The 25772-nt window shown below is 52.4% G+C and overlaps 1 protein-coding gene across 1 annotated transcript in view; it reads right to left on the reverse strand.

Moving 5' to 3' along the window:
- Nucleotides 1-25772, reverse strand: part of LOC138580338 (ice nucleation protein-like) — a 150572-nt gene that overhangs the window by 40864 nt on the left and 83936 nt on the right. The window lies entirely within an intron of this gene.

Below are 25772 nucleotides of genomic sequence, written 5' to 3' on the forward strand. Positions count from 1 at the left end.
GAAAGAGGCTACCCTAAGCTTTTTACCACTGACTCGCTTCCCATGATGGAAGGAGCAGCGCTAATGTCATCTCTCTGATCTCAGAGAGAAAGCTGCTACACGACTCTCACCGTCAATACTTACAGTTCTATCGTCTTGAATAGCTCTGTTTTATACAGGTGGTTTCTATTCTGGAACCTGGGTTGGCAAATCCTTATTTGGGTCTGACTGGAGCTTTGCTCATTGGCGATCGAATGAGGCTACAGAGGAAATGCGCTTTGGTGTCATTCAGCTGCTCCATCATGCTCAATCAGTGCGTTCTGCTCAAAGCGCTGTTAAAGCAGCTGCCATTTTGTAAGGACCAGTGGAACTGTTAGAGCTGGTGAGTGATTGCTGAATGTTGCCTTAAAAGGTGTGTTTTCTTTTCCTGCTGCTTAGTACAATGATGTTTTTTCTCCTTCTGTGCGTGTGTGATTCTTGCCATTATTTTTGTGTTTGCACACACATTTGTACCAATTGACATGGTAAAAAGACTTTTGTCCACTGTGGATTGAAGTTGACAACTATAGTGTTTCTATGTATATGAAACATCATTGCTGGACAGCTGTTGTCCATTGTTTGTTTCCAGTACTTTCCCCTGACATCAACGTCGTGGCTCCCCCAGCTTGTCTCATCCCTTTGCAAATGCTATGATTCACACTGTGACCCCCACTTAGCTTACAGCACTCGGTTACCACATGACAAAAACATTGCTAAATCCCAGCTTCTGGTTTCCCTTGAGATCATTACAGTCCTAACAAAGGACTCCCTGTTCCATGATGGTTCAGGAGTTTACACTCTTCAGCATCTTGGACTTCAGGGCATGGCTGCCAAGTCACCCTCATTCGACTTGGCGGTCACCCGCAATTGAGCCCTCACACCCGCACACCAGGACCTGTTGTGCTTCCACCCATCTTGGCGGTCCGCTACCCAACATTACTGTTACGGGCCACCTCCCAGCTCTTGCATGCGCCTCTCATTGTTTTTAAGTTCATGTTTGTTTCTACATTTTTACCCTAGTGCCTTAGAGTTTTACCAATATTTCTTTTCTATAATTATTTTACATGCGATCTTCTGACTAGCCACCTCTCTTGCTGTAGACCGTGATTTATGAAGATTTTCTCATATGCAAAGCTCACACATTGCAAGCGGCCATCTTGTGCTGATCTTATTCGCTGATCTATCGCCCCCCACTTGTCACAACCCCAGTGCACGTCTCATGCCTCCCATCCACAATCCAGGACAAGGACAAATAATACACTAATCTACACAACTTTAGCCAGGCGCGCGAGAAACTTGGTTTTTCCTTTTTCTGTATTAACATGGAACAGTGTTTTCACTTATATGGCCTTCTGGAAATTCCAATGTATATATTGGTTGGAATCTATTATTGATGCACGATGGCGATTTTTCACAGCCTTGTATCACTGGTCGTTTGTTACTTTGTTCTCCTATTGCATACACAGGGTTTGTTCAAATGTCTTGCGTGATGCCTCCCCTCCCCCTTAACATGCTTAGCACAAGACAAGAATCTTTCAAGAACAGTGGCCCCCGGGGCGGGTCTTACCAGCAGTGGAAGCGGCTTCTGCAAGAATCACAGGAGAGACACCAAGTTAGAGACTGAGAAGGGGTCGGGGGAGGTCGCACACAAGGGCACAATGTTTTATACTCAACACATTATGGGCGGCACAGTTCAATAAAGTAGCAAACACTCGTAAATGGCAGAAAACCTCCAATTCTAACATACATCATTGAATAGGAGAACATGAGTGTCCCTTGGTCCCACTGCCTCGACATGCATCCCGACCTGTGTCAGGTGGCACCTCGCCTCCAGCCTGTCTGCAAATGGAAAACTTTCATGGACACTGTAGAAAGATTTGCATATTAAGAGGGGCTGGCTCCTAAAATCTCGTTGTTACAGGTAAGTCGACCCGGTGGAATCATCTCATGTCATGGACGCCCTTCCAGACGGGAAGTATGTGAATATTTCAATTCTGAATATTTCGAATCCAAAAATTACGAATTCAAAATTTTTCGAAAAGACAAGAATCACGAACATCACCTCTGCCCACTATCCCCCATTACCTCCACGTCCACTCTTCCTCGTCACAGTACTGACCTCATGAGGCCCCTGCCTCTGACACAGGACCTTCCTTTGTTTCTTTTTATCCCTATAACTCCTCCCCCATAACCATGTCACTCAGTTAAATTTTTCCTGCCTCTGGCAGGTTGGGCTTCTTTTTCCGCGCGTGCGGTGCTAAGGAGCGACGATTGCTGGCCCCCTGGTGGGGCTGTATGGGAGGGCCTTCGGCTCCCTCAGGTGCGGCGATACTCCCTGTAGTTGGATGCCTCGCCTGGCTTCAGCGGGGCTATGGCCAGCGCAGGGTTTTCCGGCCCGGATCATGGAGAAGCAGGCCCAGGTGCAGGTATGGAGTTTTGAGGAGGGGACTCTGGCGGCGGCTGAAGCGGGAGTCGGCCGGCCTCTCTCTCTGTTGGTGATGTTTTCCTCCTAAACATGCCGAGCGGCTTTACAGCTCATGTTGGTCTCTCTCTCCACGTTGCCCCAGAGGCAGGTGGGCCCCGCCTCTGGTGCTATGAGTGAGGTTGCCATAGGGAGTGATGTGTTCCTATTGGTTGGCTGGCCTCTATTTAGGGGGCAAGCATCTCTAACGGCTGGTTGGCCTTTAGTTTTGCATCAGTATTTAGAGGCCTAGGCATCTGTTGGTCACCTGTTTCTGTGAATACACGATGGGTAAACATTCCACGAAGAGCAGGAATCTGGTCCTGTCTTCTTTCTCGTCATCTTCCCCTTCTCCTGTGGGCTGCAGAAAGAGAAAGAAGAAGGCTAGTCATTTTCCCTATCCAGGCAGGAGTTGAAGAGGCTGCTTAAACCTCAGAAGAGGCGTGCACAGGCACATGGACACAAGCGCTGGCGCCTGTCTTCCTCTTCATCTTCTGGCACTGAGTCTCCGGCCTCTTCTTGTTCCTCGTCTTGTTCCTCTTCGGCTGATGGACTGAGAGGAAATGGAGGAGGTGATGGCTCAAGTTGGGGATTGCATGGGATTTTCAGAGCCCTTGGTACCGGTGGAGGGGGCCTACCCTTCTATTCACCAATATGGGCATACCCCTAGGTTGGGGTTGCCCTTGGTTTCTGATTGCATTGCCCCGCTTCATGTCCAAACTTTACTCATTGAAGGGCGAGCATTTACTGTCTGATCATGTTGAAGTCGACGATATCCTCGCCAGCCTGGTGGGTCGCTCCTCTATGTCGGCCGAGGAGGCGGCCATCCGGGATCCACTGGACTGCCTGGGATCCAATGGACCGCTGGGTTAATTCCAGCCTTAAGAAGGCGTCTGCCCTGAAACTTCCTTTCGATGGGTCCAGGCTTTTTTGGGATTCCCTTTTAGGGCGGACAAACATGCTGACAAACTTCGACGCATGCCTCCTTCAACGGCCAAGACGTCTTCCTTTGGTGTTGGTGCAGTGACCAGTAGGTCTTTCCCTGGCTCCTCATCACATTTTTTTCAGAGAGCAAGGGGGGTCGGGGTCCTTCATGCTCTTCGCATCCTGGGCCGGCGCCTAAGTCCTGACGGTTTGGACATGCCGGTTGGCGGGCAGCTCTGACCGTTTTTTTTTCCGGTATGGGAAAGGTGGTGTTCCGACTCCTGGGTTCTGGACACAGTTCGGAGGGGTTATCAAGTGCATTTCCTATCTCCTCCTGTCCAGCATTGCACGGTTTGGACTGTGGTTCCCAGGTCATGGATCAAGAGGTTGGCCAAGAACGCTGCTCCCTCCGAATTGGTGTTGAAGGTAGCCATCATGCCCATTTCTCTCCCTGTTCAGGGTCGGGGTTTCTACTCTCGGGTGTTCCTGGTCCCCAAACCTTCGGGGAAGTATCGCCTAATTTTGGACCTCAAAGCCCTGAACTGCTTCGTCCAGAAGGAACACTTCAAAATTGAAACTTTACAGAACATTCTACAATGTTATTCAAGGGGGATTGGATGGCATCTCTGAATCTCCAGGATGCTTATTACCACGTGGTTCTCCGTCCCTGGCGCATGAAGTTATTACGGCTTGCAGTCAGATCCCAACATTTTCAGTTCAGAGTGCTCACAGGATGTTCACCAAGCTGGTGGCTCCCCTGGTGGCGCATTTAAATCTGCAGGGCATTCAGGTTTTTCCCTACCTGGAAGATTGGTTGATCAAAGCGTCCTGCCGGCAGGCTGTCATGGCTCAGCTCCGATTGGTCTGCCAGGCGTTGAAGGACTGGGGTTTCCTGGTGAACTGGCAGAAGTTTCACCTGGAGCCTTCTCAGGATCTAGTTTTCATTGGAGCACAGGTTTGCACCAGGATGCGTAGGGTGTTCCTCTCCCTAGAGAGGGTCCGTCACTTGCTGGCTGTTCTGGGCAGGGTTCTCAGAAGGCATTATGTCTCGGCTCGCCTGATGCTGAAGTTATGGGGCACATGGCTTCTTGCGTGTTTCTAGTTCCTTGGGCTCATCTTCATCTACGTCCCCTGGTGTCTTATCTTCTCTCCCACTGGCTCCCGACGTCTCAAGATTTCGAGGCTTTAATTCCGGTGTCACCAGCTCTGCGGGTCTCCGTGCTGTGGTGGTTTGGGGTTCCGAATCTATGGGCTGGGATGTCCCTGGTCCATCCTCCTGTGACCACTCTTACTACTGACGCCAGCGGAAGGGGTTGGGGGGCTACATTAGGGGTCCTCTCTGCTCTTGGGTTGTGGGATCCAGAGGATAGCCATCGCTCATCCAATTGGTGAGATTTGTGTGGCATTCTCCGAACTCTGGTGTACTTCAAGAAGTTGCTGGTAGGCCGGGCGGTTTTGGTCCGGACGGACAATACGACGGCCTTGGCATATGTCATCCGCCAAGGGGGTTTCCGGATGCTCCTTGAATGCCTTGGCAGCTCAGATAGGCGCCTGGGGGGAATCGCATCTGGTGTCCCTGGTGGCCCCACATATCATGAGGGTGGACAATGTTCAAGCAGATCTTCTCAGCTGCTGGTTACCCTTCTCTGCAGAACTGGTCCTGTCGGCCCAGGTCTATGCGGAGATCTGTGTCGGATTTGGTACCCTGTTCTAGACCTGTTTGCATCTCCGGCCACGGCAAAGGTTCCCCTCTTCTGCTCTCGGTTTCAGGCCGAGGGGGTTTGGGGGTGTACGCCCTCTCGGTGCAGTGGCCTCGGATATCCTTTATACTTTTCCACCTATCCCCCATCTTCACCCGGGTTGTTCAGCGCATCAGAGTGTCCAGGATGAATGTATTGTCGTTGGCTCAGTTCTGGCCCCGCCGTAGTTGGTTCCCCTCTCTGTTGGAGCTTCGGTCCCAGGAGCCTTGGCTGGTCCTGAAGTCACCTTGTCCCTTTCAAAGGGATCTGCGGGTGGGGGTCCGCCGGATGCAATGGGCAGTGTGGCTATTGCTCAGGCTAGGCTGATATCTCACGGGTTCTCAGGTCCTGTAGTTGATTCCATAATGAATGCTCTTAGACCTCCACTCTGAAGGCGTACAGTAGATATTGGAGCCATTTCTGGTGTGGGCGGTCTGGGATCCCTCCCCTACGTTCTGGCCTCCCCGCTATCCTTCAAATCCTCCAGGAAGGGTTTGACAAGGGCCTCGCGGTTTTCACACTTTGCTCTCAGTTGGCCTCCATTGAATTCCTTTTGGGGACTCTGATGGTCACTTGGATGGGGAGGTGTTGGTGGGGAAGTTGCTCCGGGTTTTTTGTCTTCCCGTTCTTGTACTTATAAAGGGCTTTCCCCTTGGGATCTCCCTCTTGTCTTATGGTTTATTCAAGGGCCTCCCTTTGAGCCCATTTCTGAGATTGATATAAAACATCTGACACTAAAGACTGCCTTTCTTATTGCCATCACTTCTGCCCGTAGGATTGGGGAGATTGTGGCTCTGTTATGTCACCACCCTTTCCTGAGGGTGCTGCTGGACTGGGTGGTGCTGAGGTGGGATCCTAAGTTTCTCCATAAGGTTGTTTCTCAGTTTCACACCTCTCCGGATGTGGTTCTTCCTGCCTTTTTTCAGGATCCGCAAACGCCAGAGGAGGTGGCTTGGCATAACACTCATGTTTGGCGGTTGGTGTTGGAGTATTGGGCTAGGACTGCCCCTTTCCACCACTCCGAGAGTCTTCTTCTTACTTTCGGCACTGCTGGTGCTGGGCATAAGGCATTGGTGGTGTCCATTAGCCGATGGATCTGTTTTGTGGTCTCCATGGCCTATGTGGCTTCTGCATAGCTCTCAACTCACCCGCTTTTGGCGGGTGACACCCGCCAAAAGCATCCACACACCCGCCCACCCGCCAGCTCCTTGGCTTCACCCGCCTTCCCCCACCTCACGCGACTCAGTAGCACTGCGCATGCGTGCTGCTGGCTCTGGGCGCAGGCATCTGGCATGTTTAATGAGCCAGTGCGCGGGAAACGAAAGTCGTTTGGTTTCTTGGGTGCGACGTGCATCCTGCAAGCTTTTTCGCCTGAGACAGACGACCTCGTTTCGGAGTGGCAGTGCCTGCCTGCCTGCTGCTGCAGCCTCGGATCCAAGGACTCTGAGCCACTGCTGCCGCCTTTGAATTCCGTCGTGGAGGCGAGGAGGATTACTTAGGAAAACAAAGCCAGCCTCCAGGTAAGAAAAGTGCTGTCAGCCCCACTACGTAACTTGCCAACATTCTGTGACCAAAAAAATGTAGGATTTTTTCACGTTTCAAAAATAATTCACTGCAATGATATTTGTATGCATATTTGTTCTATAAAAAGAGCTTAAGGGTAAGTGCTGTATAATACCATATTATCATGTGGCCTTGGACGTCTGCTTGGAGTCACAGTAATTTGACAATATGGATCTATAGACACAGATATTAATGATACGTATGGTGATCCATTCTTGTATGAAATGTATATCACCTTAGTGAAATCATAACCATATTTTTCGTAGTGTAGTTTACTTAGGAACAATGAGAGGGAAGGGGAGAGAGGTGAGGGAGGGAGGGGTGAGGGAGGGAAAGATGGAGAGAGGGAGGGGGTAGAGGGAGAGGAAGGAGGAGGTGGAGGGGAGAGGGTTGTGGAGAAAGGGGAGAGAAAGAGGGAAGAGGGGGAGAGGAACAGGAAGGGGGAAAGGGAACAGGAGGGGAGAGGGCGAGGGAGAGGGAAGGGGAGGGAGGAGTGAGGGAGAGGGAGGGGGAGATGGAGAGAGAGGGGGTAGAGGGAGAGGAAAGAGGAAGTGGAGAGCGAGAGGGAGGGGGAGAGAGATGAGGAGAAAGGAGAGGGGAAGAGGGAGAGGGGGAGAGAAACAAGAAGGGGGAAAGGGAGCGGGAGGGTGAGGGAGGTGAGAGGGGGAGGGGAGAGGGAGAGGGAGATGGAAGGGGAGATGGAGAGAGGGAGAGGGAAATGAAGCGGGGGAGAGAGAGAGAGACTTGCATGACTTCTGGGCATACCTCCATGCCCTTTGTGGTGCTGGACACAGGCTGCTGTTCAGTCTGTTGTTTGGGACAGGGAGTTGTTCAGTCTGTTACTGGGCAAAATGTTGCTCAGTCTGGTGCTGGCAGAAGGTGTTGTTATACCAAGTAATGGCACAGGGTGTTTCCAGCATGGAGTTGGGCACAGTGAGTTGGCCAATCTCCTGTTGGGCCCAGGGCGTGGCTCAGTTTGGAACTAGGCCAGGGTGACCACCAATCTAATTCTGCAAACATTTGGGCCTTTACCAAAGCCCCCAAGTGCAAAAGTAAGGTGTACAAGCCGGGTGTGTTTACTTTCACCCTCCCAGGCATTTTACAGCCATTTGGAGGCCGAGAAAGAGCATGAAACGGAATTAACATTTGCGCTGAGCATTCCCCGTCCACCCTTCAAGGGCACACGCTGAGCAGGGTGGTTCATATTACTCGTGGATGAGAGAGATATAAGTGAAATACTCATCTATGAATGATATCAAAGTTATGTCACTTTAATAGAATTTCCCTCGCTTGTGGAGTGCTGGAAAGTCTTGCCTGCTGCTGGCCAGCTGCCTCTCTATGTAGCGTCTTCATACAAGTTGCTGTCACTGTTGCCCTTCATCCTGTGTTATAGATTATTTCTCTGTCGTGGGTAGACTGCATAGGAGCAGCAGGACTGCGCCTGTCTACCACCACAATTATAAAAACAGAACAACATGGCATTTTGACACACAACAAAAAAAGAAAACTTCAAATCATTACAAATGCAGGGAACTCATCTATTAGAGCTCTGTCCATGCTCTATGGGGCAAAATTCATATAAACCTCTTAATTTGTATATGCATTGCACCAACAGAAGTGACTTCACAGAAAAGGGATTTGTATCCGTTTTTGCTACATATGGAGGCACCATGGAATACGTTGCCATAAGTAAGCCAATTGGCGAATAACTTTGTGGTTCAAAATACCTAAATTGCACGATTGTTATATATGGGGCAACTCTATAGTCAGGCCTTTTTTAAATAACAGCATGATATTTTAACATACGCTCTGCAGTCAAACACTTACAGAGTAAAACACAGAGCTGCAGATCTGCCCAGGATCACACACTTTGGTTAAATGGTGGAACTGGGATGTTGACAATTTAAGCCACAGACCACATCTTCACAAGTTTAGTTGATATAGATATTTATTAAGGTTCCCCTTTGCCTGTCATGTGCTTCACTAATACATTATTTGTAAAAATGCCTTTCATAATTAGCTTTAGATTATATACGTCATGATAGAAATATGTTGAGCAATAAGAGACATTGATGAGCCACCTGAGAGGATGGACACAATCTGGGCAAGGTTTACTAAATTAAAACTCTTCCCTCATCTTTGTAAACTGGCACTCCTAATTTTAATTTTGCCTCATTCAAATGCTCAGGAAGAAAGGGTGTTCTCCATGATAAGAAAGAACAAAACAGAATTTAGAAGCAGCTTAGATCTGTCCAGAACACTATCGTCAATTATACGAGTAAAACTACACACCAATGAAGCCTCACAACCTTGCCACAGATTGAAGCCAAATGATGATTTGATAGAGCTAGCCAAAAAGGCTACACGAGCATACACAACCTGAAGCATAAGAACTAAGGTATTTGAATTGGAAACTGACCAATGAATAATTGTTCAAATTGAGGCTTTAGTCTCCAGATTGATGTACTGCCTCTGTTCCACTATTTCGAGTTTAAACATCATGTGAGCACAGTTGGTTTCTTGTGAAAGTTCTACATTTATTTTGCAGGCAGGTTTGCTTCTGGGGGAAAAAATAAACTGTACAGAAAGAACATGTGTATTGTTTTTTTAACTGCATTTACTTGGTACAATGGTTGCATGAAAAAGAGCCTAGTTTTGTAGCAGTCTAGTAAGTTAATAGTGGTATTTTCTTCGCACACCTTCCTGTGATGTCACTTCCTGTGATGTCACTTCCTGTGATGTCACTTCCTCTAACCCTGGGCGCCGCCTCCGGTGTCCAACCCAGGCTCTCACCCTCCAAGCAGTCTCAAAAGGTTGAGAGGTATGGCTTCTGGTCTGCCTGTGCACATTCAGGGGCAGTCCACCAGGGGTTTGGTGGCCTCCTGGGCCGATGCACGGGGGGTTTCTCTGCAGGAGATTTGTAGGGCTGCCACCTGGGCTGACCAAAACACTTTCATCAACCACTATAGGTTGAATGTCTCCCACTCAGGGGTTGGTTCCTTCGGGGTTGAAGTTTTGTCTGTGGGGATGTGAAATTGGAGTTATTAAAGGTGTGTTTTTCTGCACTGTTTTTGGCTCTGTGTCTCATTAGGACCTTTTCCCCGTTGCAGCTTTGATATACCTCATGAGGTAAGTACTGGGATGAGGAAGAGTGGACGTGGAGGTAATGTTCTGATTACTTACCGGTAATCTTCATTACTCCTAGTCATACTCTTCCTCTTCACAGTACTTTCAACCCTCCTCACCCTCCCTGCGGGGAAGGCCCCGTGCTCCGGCATGTTAATATGAAACTGAGTGACATGGTTATGGGGGAGGAGTTATAGGAATAAAAAGAAATAAAATAACGTCCTGTGTTGGAGGCAGGAGCCTCATGAGCTCAGTACTGTGACGAGGAAGAGTAGGACTAGGAGTAATGAAGATTACCAGTAAGTAATCCGAGCATCCCCCTCCCTCCATCTCCCTAACCCCAATACTTACCCTCTGGCACCCAACTTACCTTTTGTTCTTCACCACAGCGCTCACCCTCCGATGTGAGTTCCGCCTCTCCATGTAGACGCGGAACTTCTGCCAGTTTGCTTTTCTTTTTTCTTTAAAAAAAATTCTTTCTTTGTCCCCTCCTTTCCTTTTCATGGGAGAGGGGACACCCCTGCAACCTCCAAAGTCCCATAATGTCAATCAAGGGAAGTGGGGGACACCCCCACAAGCTCTGAAGTACCATAATGTCGATCAAGGGGTGTGGGGGACACCCCCGCAACCCCTGCTCCCGTTGATTGAAAATTATTTCCTTTTGGATGTTTTGGTTCTGTTTTTTCTACAAAACCCTTCCAGGCGACGTCCAATGTGGAGGGAGTGGGGGACCCTCTCCTGTGTGGAAGGGCCTCTTCACCTGTGGGCAGGGAACCCTCCCCTATGTAGAAGGGGGTACTCTACTGTGGTAGTCGGACCTTAGCTGTGTCGGAAGCGGGCCACCGTAGTAGGAACTTAGATGGGATTGACTGCAGTGCAGTGAGGGAGAAGAGGCCATGCTGTGTAGTGGAGCTGCAGTGGGGTGCTGGGATGAAGTACAGTTCAGTGAGGGAGAGGGGGTCAGCCTGTGTAGTGGAGCTGCAGTGGGGTGCTCGGATGGAGTGCAGGGCAGTGAGCGAGATAGGGAACCCTGTGTACTGGAGCTGCAGTGGGATGCTGGGATGTAGTGCAGTGAGGGAGAGGGGGTCAGCCTGTGGAATGGAGCTGCAATGGGGTGCTGGGATGAGTGCAGTGCAGTGGGTGAGATAGGGAACCCTGTATACTGGAGCTGCAGTGGGGTGCTGCGATGGAGTGCAGTGCAGTGAGGGAGAGGGGTACATGCTGTGTAGTGCAGCTGCAGTGGGGTGCTGGTATGGAGTACTGTGCAGTGAGCGAGATAGGGAACCCTGTGTACTGGAGCTGCAGTGGGATGCTGGGATGTATTGCAGTGCAGTGAGGGAGAGAGGGTCAGCCCATGGAATGGAGCTGCAATGGGGTGCTGGGATGGATTGCAGTGAGAGAGATAGAGAATCCTGTGTCATGGAGCTGCAGTGGGGTGCTGGGATGGAGTGCAGTGCAGTGAGGGAGACGGGACCATGCTGTGTAGTGGAGCTGCAGTGGGGTGCTAGGATGAAGTACAGTTCAGTGAGGGAGAGGGGGTCAGCCTGTCTAGTAGAGCTGCAGTGGGGTGCTGGGATGGAGTGCAGTGCGCGAGATAGGGAACCCTGTCTACTGGAGGTGAAGTGGGCTGCTGGGATGTAGTGCAGTGCAGTGAGGGAGAGCTGGTCAGCCTTTGGAATTGAGCTGCAATGGGGTGCTGGGATGGAGTGCAGTGAGAGAGATAGAGAATCCTGTGTCGTGGAGCTGCAGTGGGGTGCCGGGGAGGTGTACAGTACAGTGAGGGCGAGGGGGTCATCCTGTGTAGTGGAGCTGCAGTAGTGTGCTTGGATGGAGTGCAGTGCAGTGAGCTAGATAGGGAACCCTGTGTACTGGAGCTGCAGTGGAGTGCTGGGATATAGTGCAGTGCAGTGAGGGAGAGGGGATCAGCCTGTGGAATGGAGCTGCAATGGGGTGCTGGGATGGAGTGCAGTGAGAGAGATAGAGAATCCTGTGTCGTGGAGTTGCAGTGGGGGGCTTGGATGGAGTGCAGTGCAGTGAGAGAGATAGAGAATCCTGTGTAGTGGAGCTTCAGTGGGGTGCTGGGATAGAGTGCAGTGCAGTGAGGGAGAGGGGGACACTCTGTGCAGTGGAGTAACAGTGGGGTGCTGGGATGGAGTGCAATGCAGGGAGAAAGCTAGAGAACCCTGTGTAGAGGGGCTGCAGTGGGGTGCTGGGATGGCGTGCAGTGCAGTGAGGGAAGAGGGAAACCCTGTGTAGTGGAGCTGTAGTGGGGTGCTTGGATAGAGTGCAGTGCAGTGAGGGAGAGGGGGACACCCTGTGTAGGGGAGTTACAGTTGGGTGCTGGGATGGCATACAATGCAGTGAGAGATATAGAGAACCCTGTGTAGAGGAGCTGCAGTGGGTTGCCGGGATGGAGTGCAGTGCAGTGAGGGACAGAGGGAAACCCTGTGTAGTGGAACTGCAGTGGGGTGCTGGAATGGAGTGCAATGCAGTCAGATAGACAGAGAAACCTGTGTACTGGATCTGCAGTGGGGTGCTGGGATTAAGTACAGTTCAGTGAGGGACAGAGGGACCCCCTCTATAGTGGTGATGCAGTGAAGTGCTGGGATGGATTGCAGGGCACTGAGAGAGATAGAGAACCCTGTGTACTGGAGATGCAGTCAGATGCTGGGATGTAGGGCAGCACAGTGCTGAGAGATAGAGAACCCTGTGTAGTGGGACTGCAGTTGGGTGCTGGGATGGAGTGCAGTGCAGTGAGGGAGAGGGGACACCCTGTGTAGTGGAGCTGTAGTGGGGTGCTGGGATGGAGTGTAGTGCAGTGAGGGAGAGGGGGTAGCCTGTGTAGTGGAGCTGCAGTATGGTGCTGGGATGGAGTGCAGTGCAGTGAGGAAGAGGGGGACACCCTGTGTAATGGAGCTGCAGTGGGGTGCTGGGATGTAGTGCAGTGAGATAGACAAAGAACCCTGTGTAGTGTAGCTGCAGTAGGGTGCTGGGATTGAGTTAAGTATAGTCAAGGAGAGGGGGACAGCTTTTTTAGTGGAGATGCAGTGGGGTTTCGGGATGATGCAGTGCAGTGAGAAAGAGAACGCTGTGTAGTGGAGCTGCAGTGAGGTGCTGGGATTGAGAACAGTGCAGTAAGGAAGAAGGGGAAACTCTGTGTAGTGGAACTACAGTGGGGTGCAGGGATGGAGTGCAGTGCAGTGAGATAGATATAGAACCCTGTGTATAGGAGCTGCAGTGGTACACTGGGATTGAGCGCAGTGCAGTGAGAGAGATAGAGAACCCTGTGTAGTGGAGCAGTAGTAGGGAGCTGGGATGGAGTGCAGTACACTGAGAGAGATATAGGATCCTGTGTAGCAGAGCTGCAGTGGGGTACTGGGATGGAGTTTAGGGCAGTGATGGAGAGGGGGACACCCTGTGTAGTGGAGATGCAGTGGGGCGTTGGGATGGAGTGTAGTGCAGTGAGAGAGATAGGAAATCCTGTGTAGTGGAGCTACAGTGGGCTGCTGGGATGTAGTGCAGCAGAGTGAGATAGATAGAGAACCTTTTGTACTGGAGCTGCAGTGGTGTGCTGGCATGGAATTCAGTGCAGTGAGAGAGATAGAGAACACTGTGTAGTGGTGCTGCAGTGGGGTGATGGGATGGAGTGCAGTGCAGTGAGTGAGAGGGGGGCACCCTGTGTAGTGGAGGTACAGTGGGGTGCTGGGATGGAGTGCAGTGAGAGAGATAGATAACCCTGTGTAGTGGAGCTGCAGTGGGGTGCTGGTATACAGTGCCGAGCAGGGAGAGAGATGGAGAGCCCTGTGTAGTGGAGCTGCAGTAGGGTGCAGGGATGGAGTACAGTGCAGTGATGTAGAGGGGGACACCCTGTGTAGAGGAGCTGCAGTAAGGTGCTTGGGTGGAGTACAGTGAAGTGAGGGAGAGGCGGACATCCTGTGTAGTGGAGCTGCAGTGGGGTGCTGGGATTGAGTGCACTACAGTGAGAGAGATAGAGAACCCTGTGAAGTGTAGCTGCAGTGGGGTGCTTGTATGGTGTGCAGTGTAGTGAGGGAGAGATACCTTGTGTAGTGGAGCTGCATTTGGGTGCTGGGATGGAGTGCAGTGTAGTGAGAGAGATAGAGAACCCTGTGTAGTGGAGCTGCAGTGGGGTGCTGGGATCAATTGCAGTGCAGTGAGGGAGAGGGGGCAACTCTGTGTAGTGGAGCTACAGTGGGGTGCTGGTATGGAGTGCAGTGCAGTGAGATAGAGAGTGTTGTGAACTGCAGCTGCAGTGGCGTGCTGGGATGGAATGCAGTGCAGTGAGAGAGATAGAGAACCCTGTGTAGTGGAGGTGTAGTGGGGTGATGGAATAGAGCACAGTGCAGTGAGGGAGAGGGGAACACCTGTGTAGTGGAGTTACAGTGGGGTGCTGGGATGGAGTGCAGTGAGACAAATAGAGAGAACCCTGTGTAGTGGGGCTGCAGTGGTTTGCTGGCATGGAGTGCAATGCTGTTTGAGAGATAGAGAACCCTGTGTAGTGGAGCAGCAGTGGGGTGCTGGTATGCAGTGCAGTGCAGTAAGAGATGAGAGAGATGGAGAGCCCTGTGTAGTGGAGCTGCAGTGGTGTGCTGGCATGGAGTACAGTGAGGGAGATAGGGAACCCTCTGTAGTGTAGCTGCGGTGGGGTGCTGGTATGCAGTGCAGTGAGAGAGTTGGAGAGCCCTTTGTAGTGGAGCTGCAGTAGGGTGCTAAGATGGAGTACAGTGAGAGAGATAGAGAACCCTGTGTAGTGGAGCTGCAGTGGTATGCTGGGAAGAGTGCAGTGCAGTGAGGGAGATAGAGAACTCTCTGTAGTGGAGCTGCAGTGTGGTGCTGGTATGCAGTGCAGTGCAGTGAGAGAGTTGGAGAGCCCTGTGTAGTGGAGCTGCAGTAGGGTGCTGGGATGGAGTACAGTGCAGTGAGGGAGAGATATTCTGTGTAGTGGAGCTGCAGTTGGGTGCTGGGATGGAGTGCAGTCTAGTGAGAGAGATAGAGAACACGTTGTACTGAAGGTGCAGTGGGGTGCTTGGATAGAGTGCAGTGCAGTGAGAGAGATAGAGAACACGTTGTACTGAAGTTGCAGTGGGGAGCTGGTATAGAGTGCAGTGCAGTGAGAGAGATAGAGAACACGTACTGAAGCTGCAGTGGGGTGTTGTGATAGAGTGCAGTGCAGTGAGAGAGATAGAGAACACGTTGTACTGAAGCTGCAGTGGGGTGTTGGGATAGAGTGCAGTGCAGTGAGAGAGATAGAGAACACGTTGTACTGAAGCTGCAGCGGGGTGCTGCGATAGAGTGCAGTGCAGTGATAGAGAACACATTGTACTGAAGCTGCAGTGGGTTGCTGGGATAGAGTGCAGTGCAGTGAGAGAGAGATAGAGAACACATTGTACTGAAGCTGCAGTGGGGTGCTGGGATAGAGTGCAGTGCAGTGAGAGAGCTAGAGAACATGTTGTACTGAAGCTGCTGTGGGGTTCTGGGAGTGCTGTGCAGTGAGAGAGATAGAGAACACGTTGTACTGAAGCTGCAGTGGGGTTCTGGGACGGAGTGCAGTGCAGTGAGAGAGATAGGGAACATGTTGTACTGAAGTTGCAGTGGGGTTCTGGGATGCGGTGCAATGAGCTGAGAGAGATAGAGAACCTTGTGTGGAGGAGCTTCAGTGAGGTGTTGGGATGGAGTGCATTGCAGTGAGAGAGGTAGAGAACCTGTGTAGTGGAGCTGCAATGGGGTGCTGAGATGGAGTTCAGTGCAGTAAGGGAGAGAGGGGGAAACCCTGTGTAGTGGAGCTGCAGTGGGATGCTAGGATGGAGTGCAGTGCAGTGAGAGAGATAGAGAACCCTGTGTACTGGAGCTGCAGTGGCATTCTGGGATGGAGTGCCACGCACTGAGAGAGAATGAGAACCCTGTGTAGTGGAGCTGCAGTGGGGTGCTGGGATGGAGTGCAGTGCAGTGAGAGAGCTAGAGAACATGTTGTACTGAAGCTGCTGTGGGGTTCTGGGAGTGCTGTGCAGTGAGAGAGATAGAGAACACGTTGTACTGAAGCTGCAGTGGGGTTCTGGGACGGAGTGCAGTGCAGTGAGAGAGATAGGGAACATGTTGTACTGAAGTTGCAGTGGGGTTCTGGGATGCGGTGCAATGAGCTGAGAGAGATAGAGAACCTTGTGTGGAGGAGCTTCAGTGAGGTGTTGGGATGGAGTGCATTGCAGTGAGAGAGGTAGAGAACCTGTGTAGTGGAGCTGCAATGGGGTGCTGAGATGGAGTTCAGTGCAGTAAGGGAGAGAGGGGGAAACCCTGTGTAGTGGAGCTGCAGTGGGATGCTAGGATGGAGTGCAGTGCAGTGAGAGAGATAGAGAACTCTGTGTACTGGAGCTGCAGTGGCATTCTGGGATGGAGTGCCACGCACTGAGAGAGAATGAGAACCCTGTGTAGTGGAGCTGCAGTGGGATGCTGGGATGGAGTGCAGTGCAGTGAGAGAGCTAGAGAACATGTTGTACTGAAGCTGCTGTGGGGTTCTGGGAGTGCTGTGCAGTGAGAGAGATAGAGAACACGTTGTACTGAAGCTGCAGTGGGGTTCTGGGACGGAGTGCAGTGCAGTGAGAGAGATAGGGAACATGTTGTACTGAAGTTGCAGTGGGGTTCTGGGATGCGGTGCAATGAGCTGAGAGAGATAGAGAACCTTGTGTGGAGGAGCTTCAGTGAGGTGTTGGGATGGAGTGCATTGCAGTGAGAGAGGTAGAGAACCTGTGTAGTGGAGCTGCAATGGGGTGCTGAGATGGAGTTCAGTGCAGTAAGGGAGAGAGGGGGAAACCCTGTGTAGTGGAGCTGCAGTGGGATGCTAGGATGGAGTGCAGTGCAGTGAGAGAGATAGAGAACCCTGTGTACTGGAGCTGCAGTGGGATGCTAGGATGGAGTGCCACGCACTGAGAGAGAATGAGAACCCTGTGTAGTGGAGCTGCAGTGGCATTCTGGGATGGAGTGCATTGCAGTGAGAGAGGTAGAGAATCCTGTGTAGTGGAGCTGCAGTGGGATGCTGGGATGGAGTGCCACGCACTGAGAGAGAATGAGAACCCTGTGTAGTGGAGCTGCAGTGGGATGCTGGGATGGAGTGCAGTGCAGTGAGAGAGATAGAGAACCCTGTGTACTGGAGCTGCAGTGGCATTCTGGGAGGGAGTGCCACGCACTGAGAGAGAATGAGAACCCTGTGTAGTGGAGCTGCAGTGGGATGCTAGGATGGAGTGCAGTGCAGTGAGAGAGATAGAGAACCCTGTGTAGTGGAGCTGCAGTGGGATGCTGGGATGGAGTGCATTGCAGTGAGAGAGGTAGAGAACCCTGTGTAGTGGAGCTGCAGTGGGGTGCTGAGATGGAGTTCTGTGCAGTAAGGGTGTCATGCACGTCCCCTCTAAAACTAATAGAACGAACATGTCACACATCCCCTTCAGGAGTAGACAGACTGTTCCCCTACAGCACCGCCTAAAAATGAGATCATCTGTGTACGGTAAATGGCTTTTACCATGGCGCTTGTATGGACATATGAAACAGCGAACTTCCTGGTATTTGCGCTCTTGGAGGAGAAAGAAACAACATTTGCAGCGCTCACGTGACACGGTTACCACGGTAACACGTCTTCACAGCATTTCAAGACATCCTGACACGTGACACGTACTATCATGATCACGTGATCCGGGTATCCATGGAAACGAGCGTAAAGCTACGATTACCCCGTCACACAGTGCTTCTCAGCTGTTTGCTGCAGCAGCCTCGGATTATACCAACCTGTCGACTACGGACTTCGTAATTGGATTCCTTTGTCTTTTCCCGCCGGTACTTCATAACGGACTACAGCCTTCTTCTGGTTATAGACTACGGACTGGATATAAGGATTGATTTTGGACTTTCCTTTCAATTTTGTCACACGGACTCCAAATTGAACCACGCGTTTGGTACTTCCTGACTTTTGGAGAACAACTAGTCTCTTGCCTGGATTTTGCCTTGCATCTACAGGTGCTTCCAGTGAGCCCCCCAGTGACTGTCAACGGTTCGAGTTGTCCCTGTCTCTTGCTCTGGGCTTACTGAGGGAACAGGTCTACTCCTCAACACACTACCCCATTCCTCCTCCCATTTTTTCCACTCCTGCAGAATACATCCTGGTAGGTGCCCTCTGCTTCTTACCTTAATACTGGTTAATGTAGTTTGCTGCCCTGCTGTTCACTTAACCTGTGAATTCCCTTACAGCAGCCACTTGGAGGACCCGGGTTCCTGTTCCTGCCACCTGTGGCCCTAATCTCCAAACAGCGAAGATCATTGTATAACAATGTTAGTTGCTTAGGGACGGAGGTATACTTACTCCACGCAAGCAGCAAGTCTTGACAAAGGGAGAGGGGGACACCCTGTGTAGTGGAGCTTCAGTGGGGTCCTGTGTAGTGCAGCTGCAGTAGCAAGCTGGTATGCAGGGCATTGAGAGAGATGGAGAACCCTGTGTAATGGAATTGCAGTGGTGCGCTGGGATTGAGCGCAGTGCAGCGCGAGAGATAGAGAACCTTGTGTAGTGGAGCTGCAGTGGTGTACATGGATGGAGTTCAGTGCAGTGAGGGATAGGGGACATCCTGTCTAGTGAAGATGCAATGGGGTGCTGGGATGCAGTGTAGTGCAGTGAGAGACATAGGAAACCCTGTATACTGGAGCTACAGTGGGTTGCTGGAATGTAGTGCAGCAGAGTGAGATAGATAGAGAGCCTTTTGTACTGGAGCTGCAGTGGTGTGCTGGGTTGGAATACAGTGCAGTGAGAGAGATAGAGAACCATGTGTATTGGTGCTGCAGTGGTGTGATGGGATGGAGTGCACTGCCGTGAGGGAGAGGGGGAAACTCTGTGTAGTGGCACTGCAGTGGGGTGCCAAGATGAAGTGCAGTGCAATGAGAGAGATAGAGAACCATGTGTAGGGGAGCTTCAGTGGGGTGCTGGGATGGAGAACAGTGCAGCAAGGGTGAGGGAGACACCCTGTGTAGTGAGCTGCAGTTGGGTGCTGGGATGGAGTGCAGTAAAGTGAGAGGGATAGAGAAACGTGTGTAGTGCAGATCTAGTAGCGAGCTGGTATGCAGTGCAGTGAGAGAGATGGAGAACCCTGCTCAGTGCAGTAAGGGGGAGGGGGAACTCTGTGCAGTAGAGCTACAGTGGGGTGCTGGAATGAAGTGCAGTGCAATGAGAGAGATAGAGAACCCTCTTCACTGGAGCTGCAGTGGTGTGCTGGGATTGAGTGCAGTGCAGTGAGAGAGATAGAGAACCCTGTGTAGTGGAGGTACAGTGGGGTGCTGGGATGGAGTGCAGTGAGAGAGATAGAGGACCCTGTGTAGTGGAGCTGCAGTGGTATGCTGGGATGGAGTGCAGTGAAGTGCGGGAGATAGAGAACCCTCTGTAGTGGAGCTGCAGTGGGGTGCTGGTATGCAGTGCAGTGTAGATAGACAGTTGGTGAGCCCTGTGTAGTGGAGCTGCAGTAGGGTGCTGGGATGGAGTACAGTGCAGTGAGGGAGAGGGGGAAACTCTATGTAGTGGAGCTATGATGGGGTGCTGGGATGGAGTGCAGTGCAGTGAGGGGGAGGGGGACACCCTGTGTAGTGGAGCTGCTGGGAGTGATGGGATGAAGTGCAGTGAGAGAGATGGAGAGCCCTGTATAGTGGAGCTGCAGTAGGGTGCTGGGATGGAGTACAGTGCAGTGATGGAGAGGGGGACACCCTGTGTAGTGGAGCTGCAGTAAGGTGCTGGGGTGGAGTACAGTGCAGTGAGGGGGGACACCTGTGTAGTGGAGCTGCAGTTGGGTGCTGGGATGAAGTGCAGTGTAGTGAGAGAGATAGAGAACCCTATGTAGTGGAGCTACAGTGGGGTGCTGGGATCATGTGCAGTGCAGTGAGGGAGAGGGGCAACTTTGTGTAGTGGAGCTACAGTGTGGTGCTGGGATTGAGTGCAGTGAGATAGATAGAGAACCTTGTGTACTGGAGCTGCAGTGGAATGCTAGGAAGGAATACAGTGCAGTGAGAGGGATAGAGAATCCTGTGTAGTGGAGGTGCAGTGGGATGAAGGGATGGAGTGCAGTGCAGTTAGGCAGAGGGGAACACCCTGTGTGGTGGAGTTACAGTGGGGTGCTGGGATGGAGTACTGTGAGACAAATAGAGAACCCTGTGCAGTGGAGCTGCAGTGGTTTGCTGGGATGGAGTGCAATGCAGTGAATGAGCTAGAGAACCCTCTGTAGTGGAGCAGCAGTGGGGTGCTGGTATGCAGTGCAGTGCAGTGAGTGAGATGGAGAGCCCTGTGTAGTGGAGCTGCAGTGGTGTGCTGGCATGGAGTACAGTGCAGTGAGGGAGCTAGAGAACCCTCTGTAATGGAGCTGCATTGGGGTGCTGGTGTGCAGTGCAGTGCAGTGAGAGAGTTGGAGAGCCCTCTGTAGTGGAGGTGCAGTAGGGTGCTGAGATGGAGTACATTGAGAGAGATAGAGGACCCTGTGTAGTTGAGCTGCAGTGGTATGCTGGGATGGAGTGCAGTGCAGTGAGGGAGATAGAGAACCCTCTGTAGTGGAGCTGCAGTGGAGTGTGGGTATGCAGTGCAGTGTAGTTAGAGAGTTTGAGAGCCCTGTGTAGTGGAGCTGCAGTAGGGTGCTGGGATGGAGTACAGTGCAGTGAGGAAGATAGAGCACCCTGTGTAGTGGAGCTGCAGTGGGGTGCTGGGTTGGAATGCAGTGCAGTTATGGAGAGGGGGACACCCTGTGTAGTGGAGCTTCAGTGGGGTCCTGTGTAGTGCAGATGAAGTTGCGAGCTGGTATGCAGTGCATTGAGAGAGATGGAGAACCCTGTGTAGTGCAACTGCAGGGGTCTGCTAGGATGGAGCTCAGTGCAGTAAGGAAGAAGGGGAAACTCTGTGTAGTGGAACTACAGTGGGGTTCTGGTATGGAGTGCAGTGCAATAAGAGAGATAGAGAACCCTGTGTACAGGAGCTGCAGTGGTGTGCTGGGATTGAGAGCAGTGCAGTGAGAGAGATAGAAAACCCTGTGTAGTGGAGCTCCAGTATGGAGCTGGGATGGAGTGTAGTGCAGTGAGAGAGATAGAGGATACTGTGTTGTGGAGCTGCAGTGGTGTACGTGGATGGAGTTCAGTGCAGTGAGTGAGAGGTGACAACCTGTGTAGCAGAGTTGCAGTGGGGTGCTGGGGAGGAGTGGAGGGCAGTGAGGGAGAGGGGGACACCCTGTGTAGTGGAGATGCAGTGGGGTGCTGGGATGGAGTGTAGTGCAGTGAGAGAGATAGAGAACCTTTTGTACTGGAGCTGCAGTGGTGTGCTGGGTTGGAATACAGTGCAGTGAGAGAGATAGAGAACCCTGTGTATTGGTGCTGCAGTGGTGTGATGGGATGGAGTGCACTGCAGTGAGGGAGAGGGGGAAACTCTGTGTAGTGGAGCTGCAGTGGGGTGCCAAGATGAAGTGCAGTGCAATGAGAGAGATAGAGAATCATGTGTAGGGGAGCTTCAGTGGGGTGCTGGGCTGTAGTATATTGCAGTGAGGGAGAGGGGGAATCCATGTGTAAACGAGCTATAGTGGGGTGCTGAAATGGAATGCAGTGCAGTGAGAAAGATAGAGAGCCATGTGTAGTAGAGTTGTAGTGGGGTGCTGGGATGGAGTGCAGTGCAGTGAGGGAGAGAGGGTCGCCATGTGTGGTGGAGCTGCAGTGGCCTGCTGGGGTGGAGTGCAGTACAATGACAGAGATTGCAAACCCTCTGTAGTGGCGCTACAGTGGGGTGCTGGGATGGAGAACAGTGCATGCAGTGAGGGTGAGGGATAAACCCTGTGTAGTCAGCTGCAGTTGGGTGGTGGGGTGGAGTGCAGTGCAGTGAGAGAGATACAGAAACCTGTGTAGTGCAGCTGTAGTAGCGAGCTGGTATGCAGTGCAGTGAGAGAGATGGAGAACCCTGTGTAGTGGATTTGCAGTGGTCTGCTGGGATGCGGCTCAGTGCAGTAAGGGAGAAGGGGAAACTCTGTGTAACGGAGCTGCAGTGGGGTGCTGGGATGGAGTGCAGTGCTGTGCGGGATAATGGACTATCCTTTGTAGTGGAGTTGCAGTGGGGTGCTAGGATTGATTGCAGTGCAGTGAGAGAGATAGAGAACCTTGTGTAGTGCAGCTGCAGCAGAGAGCTGGTGTGTGGTGCATTGAGAGAGATGGAGAACCCTGTGTAGTGGAACTGCAGGGGTCTGCTGGGATGGAGTTCAGTGCAGTAAGGAAGAAGGGGAACCTCTGTGTAGTGGAACTACAGTTGGGTGCTGGGATGGAGTTCAGTGCAATAAGAGAGATAGAGAACCCTGTGTATAAGAGCTGCAGTGGTGTGATGGGATTGATCGCAGTGCAGTGAGAGAGATAGAGGATCCTGTGTCGTGGAGCTGCAGTGGTGTACATGGATGGAGTTCAGTGCAGTGAGGGAGAGGGGGACAACCTGTGTAGCAGAGCTGCAGTGGGGTGCTGGAATAGGAGTGCAGGACAGTGAGGGAGAGGGGGACACCCTGTGAAGTGGAGATGCAGTGGGGTGCTGGGATGGAGTGTAGTGCAGTGAGAGCGATAGGAAACCCTGTATATTGGAGCTACAGTGGGTTGCTGGGATGTAGTGCAGCAGAGTGAGATAGATAGAGAACCTTTTGTACTGGAGCTGCAGTGGTGTGCTGGGATGGAATGCAGTGCAGTGAGTGAGAGGGGAGCACCCTGTGTATTGGAGCTGCAGTGGGGTGCTGGGATTGAGTGCAGTGCAGTGAGAGAGATAGAGAACCCTGTGTAGTGGAGATGCAGTGTGGGTGCTGGTATGCAGTGCAGTGAGAGAGATGGAGAGCCCTGTGTAGTGGAGCTGCAGTGGGGTGCTGGGATGGAGTACAGTGCAGTGATGGAGAGGGGGACACCCTGTGTATTGGAGCTGCAGTGGGGTGCTGGGATTGAGTGCAGTGCAGTGAGGGAGAGATACCCTGTTCAGTGGAGCTGCAGTTTGGTGCTGGGATTTAGTGCAGTGCATTGAGGGTGAGGGGGAAACTCTATGTAGTGAAGCTACGATGGGGTGCTGGGATGGAGTGCAGTGCAGTGAGAGGGAGGGGGACACCCAGTGTAGTGGAGCTGCTTGGGGTGCTGGAATGGAGTGCAGTACAGTAAAATAGATTGAGAACCCTGTGTAGTGGAGCTGCAGTGGGTTCTATGATGGAGTGCAGTGCAGTGAGGGGGAGGGGGACACCCTGTGTAGTGCATCAGCTGGGGGTGCTGGGATGGAGTGCAGTGCAGTGAGAGAGTGGGAGAGCCCTGTGTAGTGGAGCTGCAGTAGGGTGCTGGGATGGAGTACAGTGCAGTGATGGAGAGGGGAACACCCTGTGTAGTGGAGCTGCACTAAGGTGCTGGGGTGGAGTACAGTGCAGTGAGGGGGGACATCCTGTGTAGTGGAGCTGCAGTTGGGTGTTGGGATGAAGTGCAGTGTAGTGAAGAGATAGAGAACCCTATGTAGTGGAGCTGCAGTGGGGTGCTGGGATCATGTGCAGTGCAGTGAGGGAGAGGGGCAACTTTGTGTAGTGGAGCTACAGTGTGGTGCTGGGATGGAGTGCAGTGAGATAGATAGAGATCCTTGTGTACTGGAGCTGCAGTGGCATGCTAGGAAGGAATGCAGTGCAGTGAAAGGGATAGAGAACCCTGTGTAGTGGAGGTGCAGTGGGGTGAAGGGATGGAGTGCAGTGCAGTTAGGCAGAGGGAACACCCTGTGTGGTGGAGTTACAGTGGGGTGCTGGGATGGAATACTGTGAGACAAATAAAGAACCCTGTGCAGTGGAGCTGCAGTGGTTTTCTGCGATGGAGTGCAATGCAGTGAATGAGCTAGAGTACCCTCTATAGTGGAGCAGCAGTGGGGTGCTGTTATGCAGTGCAGTGCAGTGAGAGAGATGGAGAGCACTGTGTAGTGGAGCTGCAGTGGTGTGCTGGCATGGAGTACAGTGCAGTGAGGGAGCTAGAGTACCCTCTGTAGTGGAGCTGCAGTGGGGTGCTGGTATGCAGTGCAGTGCACTGAGAGAGTTGGGGAGCCCTCTGTAGTGGAGCTGCAGTAGGGTGCTGAGATGGAGTACATTGAGAGAGATAGAGGACCCTGTGTAGTGGAGCTGCAGTGGTATGCTGGGATGGAGTGCAGTGAGAGAGTTTGAGAGCCCTGTGTAGTGGAGCTGCAGTAGTGTGCTGGGATGGAGTACAGTGCAGTGAGGGAGAGATACCCTGTTCAGTGGAGCTGCAGTTGGGTGCTGGGATGGAGTGCAGTGCAGTGAGGGAGAAGGGGAAACTCTGTCTAGTGGAGCTACGATGGGGTGCTGGGATGGAGTGCAGTGCAGTGAGGGGGAGGGGGACACCCTGTGTAGTGGAGCTGCAGGGGGTGCTGGGATGGAGTGCAGTGCAGTAAGATAGATTGAGAACCCTGTGTAGTGGAGCTGCAGTGGGGTTCTGGGATGGAGTACAGTGCCGTGAGGGGGAGGGGGACACCCTGTGTAGTGGAGCTGCAGGAGGTGCTGAGATGGAATGCAGTGCATTGAGATAGATTGAGAACCCTGTGCCCTGTGTAGTGGAGCTGCCGTGGGGTGCTGGGATGGAGTACAGTGCAGTGAGAGGGAGGGGGACACCCTGTGTAGTGGAGCTGCAGGGGGTGCTGAGATGGAATGCAGTGCAGTGAGATTGATTGAGAACCCTGTGTAGTGGAGCTGCAGTGGGGTGCTGGGATGGAGTACAGTGCAGTGATGGAGAGGGGGACACCCTGTGTAGTGGAGCTTCAGTGGGGTGCTGGGATGGGGTGCAGTGCAGTGAGGGGGAGGGAGACACCCTCTGTAGTGGAGCTGCAGTAGGGTGCTGGGATGAAGTGCAGTGAGAGAGATAGAGAACCCTGTGTAGTGGAGCTGCAGTGCGGTGCTGGGATGGAGTGCAGTGCAGTGAGGGGGAAGGAGACACCCTGTGTAGTGGAGCTGCAGTGGGGTGCTGGGATGTAGTGCTGGGACGGAGTGCAGTGAGAGTGATAGAGAACCCTGTGTAGTGGAGCTGCAGTGGGGTGCTGGGATGGAGTGCAGTGAGAGAGATAGAGAACCCTGTGTAGTGGAGCTGCAGTGGGGTGCTGGGATGTAGTGCTGGGACGGAGTGCAGTGAGAGTGATAGAGAACCCTGTGTAGTGGAGCTGCAGTGAGGTGCTGGGATGGAGTGCAGTGCAGTGAGGGGGAAGGAGAGCCCTCTGTAGTGGAGCTGCAGTAGGGTGCTGAAATGGAGTACATTGAGAGAGATAGAGGACCCTGTGTAGTGGAGCTGCAGTGGTATGCTGGGATGGAGTGCAGTGCAGTGAGGGAGATAGAGAACCCTCTGTAGTGGAGCTGCAGTGGGGTGCTGGTATGCAGTGCAGTGTAGTGAGAGAGTTTGAGAGCCCTGTGTAGTGGAGCTGCAGTAGGGTGCTGGGATGGAGTACAGTGCAGTGAGGGAGAGATACCCTGTTCAGTGGAGCTGCAGTTGGGTGCTGGGATGGAGTGCAGTGCAGCGAGGGAGAAGGGGAAACTCTGTGTAGTGGAGCTACGATGGGGTGCTGGGATGGAGTGCAGTGAGGTGGAGGGGGACACCCTGTGTAGTGGAGCTCCAGGGGGTGCTGAGATGGAATGCAGTGCATTGAGATAGATTGAGAACCCTGTGTAGTGGAGCTGCCATGGGGTGCTTGGATGGAGTACAGTGCAGTGGGGGGGAGAGGGAGGAGGACACCCTGTGTAGTGGAGCTGCATGTGGTGCTGAGATGGAATGCAGTGCAGTGAGATTGAATGAGAACCCTGTGTAGTGGAGCTGCAGTGGGGTGCTGGGATGGAGTACAGTGCAGTGATGGAGAGGGGGACACCCTGTGTAGTGGAACTACAGTTGGGTGCTGGGATGGA

This window comes from Ambystoma mexicanum, chromosome 1p (genome assembly GCF_040938575.1).
Source record: "Ambystoma mexicanum isolate Mex_15411 chromosome 1p, UKY_AmexF1_1, whole genome shotgun sequence".
NCBI lineage: Eukaryota > Metazoa > Chordata > Amphibia > Caudata > Ambystomatidae > Ambystoma > Ambystoma mexicanum.